This window comes from Vanessa atalanta, chromosome Z, assembly GCF_905147765.1.
Source record: "Vanessa atalanta chromosome Z, ilVanAtal1.2, whole genome shotgun sequence".
Lineage (NCBI taxonomy): Eukaryota > Metazoa > Arthropoda > Insecta > Lepidoptera > Nymphalidae > Vanessa > Vanessa atalanta.
Window position 1 is genome coordinate 15,754,338 of NC_061902.1, and position 6,021 is coordinate 15,760,358.

A 6,021-nucleotide genomic window follows, 5' to 3' on the forward strand; every position below is an offset into this window, starting at 1 on the left:
TGAGTGAACATACGTCGTCAGTTTTCCGTGGACGTGACGTAGCGTGATTATTCTCGTAGGAGATCGAAGCGTTGGTTGCGTCTGCGCTTATTACTCAATGACGCAGCAAGGGGCGGGGGCGCGTTTGACACCATCTGTACGCGAATGAATCAAGCACAAACAAAGCAAATGAGACTTTATGATAATAGTAACAAAGCTTAAAATGCTGAAATTAGTGTATTAACAAATATGGAACTGAGTAATCGTTGAAATGTTTATACTGTATTAATTTTACGGAGATATTGGTGAGTAGCACGCCTTTATATTATCTTTGTTTGGAGTGTTCGATAATATGTTAGAAGTTGTTAAACTTCCTCTGTGAAAAATATAATTAAATTAAATTTAAGTTACTTCCTCCACTAGCTATGTTTGTCCTGCCTTTGTTTATATACCTACTAGTAGTTGCCCGCAGCTTTGGGCTTTGGTCGTCAGCAAAAAATTTAGTCTATGTCCTTTCTTCAAGCTTGCTTCTTATCAAAATTTATCAAATTAGATTCAGTAGTTTAGCGGCGAAAGAGCAACTGACAGACAGAGTTTCTTTCGCATTTATAATATTAGTATGAAAGTCTAGATTCTTATGGGGTTTGGTTGAATTGTACGTCGAATTGTCATAATCTCATAGCAAGTTACAAGACTGTGGGTACTATTATAACCTCTAATTAAATTGACAAATTTCCTGGAGACCAAACGGCCTTAAGTCTATTAACCTCAAACAGACACCGAAATCGATTTCTATAAAACATGTATATTTGCAATGCTAATGTATAATTATCACTATTGAATTATATTCAACTGTATATCCTGATTATTACTGCTGAGTCTACCGGCATAGACCCTACTCTAATAGACTTCTGGCACACTGTCAAATATCTAATCAAAAGCAATAATATTTAGACACAGACAATTTTACTCTCATTTACCTACTAATTATTATTATTCCTAGCAATGTGATACTTTGTTTAGGTCAAATCTGGAAAGATAAATAAGAATTCTTCTTAATTTACCTCGTTGAAGATTTACATGTTAACTCAGTTTCAATGAAATTCCATTTTTATAATACTTAGTATACTTATGTTGATTCTAACGCCAGATACGAAAAAAGAGTTTTATTTTATTTTTTAACAATTCTCAATCCATATATATGGATATACCTGCATCAGTAACACAAGTATATATGCAAGCTGTGGGGCTAGACTGTGAAGACAAATTATAAACTGAAGACTGCAGAAACAAATCGACAATTTTCCGAAACTGATATGCAATATTGACCATTACAATAATAACATTTGAAGAATACACGAAACAAAATAGCGTATCTCGGTTGATTTTAAATATTTCAAAAGTAAATTCTTGTAGAATGACAATCGTAACAAAAGATCTATATATATAGGGAACAATGTGGTATTTAAATCGAAACCTTTGACATAAATCCGTCTAATGCTTTAACAGAATTCTTACTTTAGTTCAACGTACATGGAATACCTTTCTCGCTATCTTGAGTATACAATCATATAAATATTTATCAACGGAGCTCGCTTAGGTATTTCTTATAAACCGGCAATGGTAGCTTGATGACTTCTTTCTAACGGCAGAACTTCCACAGATTATATATAAATAAATGTATGTCTGTTAACGTGATGAAGTTCGGAACGAATTGACTAATTAAAAAATCATGTCAAAAAATATAAAATTACCTTGGTTTCAGTATATCCTTATAATTACAGAGAAATGAATTAATTACACGATGTTATTACTTGCAAACGAATGCTCGAAAAAAATATTAGTCATTCTTAAAACATAATAATCACCTTAAACAAGATTTAGAATCACCAGCTCACACGAATATTCTACGAAATATATCGAATGTGTCAGAGTATGTTTATTTAAATTTTCTGTTGTTATTCGAGATCTTATATTTCCTTGGAACTCGAGAACTGACAGCTAGGACGTGTTCATGAAGAGTAGGGCATAGGATAGGCAATGCATTAGTAATTATATTATCAAATTGTATATTTGTAAAAAAGGACATCTTCGTTTGTTTATCTGATATTCTATGATTGAAGTACTGTATGTATGCATAAATCGTAAGTATAAAACAAACATAGACAATTTCATAATTAAAATTTTTACTTATTACCAATATTAAATCAACTGACATACACCTGACATTAAATCGACATCATATACTGCTGGACGTCGGTCTCTACCAAGGTGCGTCAAAACTCCCAGTTCTCTGCCTTCCGCATCCAGTCGGGTCCCACCACCTTGAGGTCAATCCACCACCTTAGCTGCAGGGCGTTCTACGCTGCGTCTGTCTACAGTTTCCTCTCTTTCAAATAATTACTTTTTTTTTCTAGGATGTAATCTACTAAGTAGGTATATACATGTTTTCTTCTCGATATTATTCCAAGACGTTATGATTTGTTCAATAACAATTTTTTTTTATCTTGATTTATAAATACTATAAGTGAATGGACAAATTATTTTTAGCAACCTTTGGGCAAAAATAATTTCTAGATTACTTGTCATCTCGCAAGACGTATACAAACATTCAATAAATCATACATGTTTAAACATAAGTTAATGTTTTTGGCAGCCTACCTTAATTGCAAACTAGTTGACGATTAATTAAATGTATACTGAGCAATTTAGTATTGGGCAAGTACAAAATGAGATATGCATTAAATATGAAGTATTGGTCATTGGGTGGGTTCTATAAATAAATATGATTTGATTTTATTTTATCGCCTGATAGATTCTTAAGAGCAATGCTACAAGCTACGTGTTTCATTGTTATTGCAATTATGAAGTTACAGGCACAGCTTTTATATCACACTAATCCACTCTGGTTTATTTTATTAATGTATGACATTAAGTCTAAGCAATCAGATTAGCGCCACTATATTGTGTGTAGTTCGATAACTTTTTAATGTTAAGACAGTTGAATGCCTGTGATTGTCTCATAGCTGGGTTAAGGTGACCTCTCTCTTTGAAGGTAAGGTTTTTTTTTAAGTTACACTGCAGCCACGGGCTCTCCGTTGCCCGTGCTTTTTTCACTTTTTAGTTTTAGTTCTTCGCTGGAGTTGGAAGTCGTCGTCCTTTTTGAAAGACGTGGCCTACTCTGACTGATTTTTTTTAGTATTAAATTTTTTATTATAAATATACATATATTTCTAGATGCAGGTTTCTTCACGTTTTTTCCCTCACCGCCAAGCACGAGATGAATAATAAACACAAATTAAGCACATGGTAATTCGGAGGTGCTTGCCTAGGTATGAATCTGCAATCATCAGTTAAGCTCGGTAAGTTAGCGAAAACAAGAAACAATACTCGAAAATCTATATAATCTAAAAAAAAATCGAATGAAGGTAGTAAAGATATGAATATTTAAAAAAAAAAAGGAAATCTTGAACGGTTATACTTTGAATTGGATTGTTTCAAATACGACCTAGCTTTAAGTCTGTAGAACCGGGATTTGTAACAAATAATACATAAAAATAAATTTCAAATTACTGCACTTTGAATGTACTTTTTGAATCGAATATAATATAATTGAGAAAAATGTTAAAGTGAGTCGGATAGCAAAACTACCGAGTATCCGTTCGCTCTTTGCAATTGTTCCAACTTTTCGAACCGTTGGTTTAAAAAAACATTTTAACAATCGCGGTACTTTTTAAAGTCTACTTGATACAATATTACTGGCAAGGCAACAGTAACGACTTCAACAGGAATCACTGCCATTTAATGTTTCGGTATTCTCTACTTTCTAAAGATAGCAATGATTGCTTCCCTTGTTATCTAATTGCCTCCTTCATTATCATAATTACAACATTGTTCTATTTTATGAACTTTAATTAATGGTATAAATTAAGAAATAATATATAATTATTACGGATGTTTATACTGGTAAGTAAAAGTTCTAATGAGAAAGAATAATAATATTCATCAAATAATTCTGCAGATTAAAAATACAATTTTAATAAAAAAGTATATACTCGTAATAAATAAAAAATAGGGCGACGAATACAGACAATTGTATGCAGTAGTTATCGCACTTTCGAAAGACATATTTTGACATTTGTTAAAGAGTATCTTTATTAAGTTTTTTAAATTATCATTTTTGTTCAGTTTAGATATAGATAACCCTTGGTTTTGTCTATGTGTGTAACACGTAACGTTTATGCAAAATTTCAGTTAAGCAAGACAAACAACTAAACAAACTCACCGCAATAACAATAAAGTTCATATATATAAGGAAACGAAACAATACAGTGGATAGACACGTGAACCTCCCCCGTGGTCGCAGCTTCAAAACCGCGCTCGTACATCTAAGGGTTCCATAAGCTTAGTTTCTGTTTATAATTAACCTCGTGCTTCACGATTTGAGTGACGTTGTTAGCTCGACATTGTGTTACGACACTTAGTTTTACACGTGTGTTGGTATAAAGTATACTAAGTAGTAGTTTGCATATTCTCTTATGACTTGAGCATGCTAACGTAACAAGTCGAAATGAATTGCGAATTAATTGCTTATAATACATACTGGCTATCCGGTCCGGTTTCACACGGGAAGTATAAGCGTTTAAAAAAACGTAATACATAAGAATATAACTATTTTGGTTTACGCGGCGCACGAGATTTATTCGAACAGGCACGGTTTTATGTGATATGTTCAACAATCATCGGTATGTTTCAACTAATTTAGACAAAACCATGACGAATTATACTCTTAAATCTTCCTCAGAATCTAATCATCATTCCTCAGAATCACTCCATCTATTGGCAACGCACCGGCAGTGTGCAGATGTGCATGGGGTGGTAATCACTTTCCATCAGGTGAGCCTCCTCCTCGTTTGCCCAACTATAACATAAAAAAAGTTCTTGAGTTTATCGCATGCAAACATACAGACTCAGTGGGGGGAGTTTGCATGTTATATTATGAAAAGTATAGGGAGTGTATACACGGCATCTCGTTATCGTGTACGTTTAATTTAAGCAGTACTTTTAAACAGAAACAGTCTCTAATTCCGGACTATAACTATGTTTATTGTACCGTGTTTCATGAAATTGCACGAAATTATAACCTTAAATGTGTTCTATTTATCCCTGAAGCAACTTTTATTGCATTTTAGGGTTTGGAGTAATGTTACACGAATTAAAATTAATGGATTAATTTGTAATTGGTCACTCGTGTAAAAAATGTGTATTCCGATTATACCACATTGATAAAATTCCAACCACGCTAACAACTGATTCAATCAACCATAGTATTTCTATTTTTTTATGACATAGCTAGGCGGAAGAGCAAATGGGCCACCTGAAGTGGTCACCACCGCTTATAGATAATGACGCTATAAGATATATAAGCCATTCCTTACGTCTCCAATGCGCCACCAAACTTGGGAACTTAGATGGTATGTTCCTTGTGCCTGAAGTTACACTGACCCAAGGAATCAATCACAGCTTGAAAGCAGTCGGACAAATAAAATACCTAGTGGTATGTTAGACACGGGTACAAGTACAAGTACTAGATGTAATATAAGGCGATCTATCCGTCCTCTTTATCTTTATTATCCTGGCTCACTTAACCTTGAATTAATCAGGGCCGAATTTAAGGGAGGGCAACCGAGACAACTGCCCTGGGGCCTCCACAAGAAAATGACCCCACGGTTAAGTTTCCAACGAGTTAAAAATTTAATGTAATATATATATAATGTAAGATATCAAACATCTCGATATACTTAGTCAAATTACAAAAATATTACTAATTGCTGCTTTAAAACATACTGACACAAAGAGTAAAAAAATTCTTGACAAATCTTACTGATAGAAATGAAATTGTTCAAATTCATTATCATCCTGCTGCCCTTATCCCAATTTTATTTGGGGTCGGCGCAGCACGTCTTCTTCTTCCATACTTCTCTGTCTGACGTCATCTCACAAGTAATATACTTTCCAACCATATCGTCTTCTACACAATCC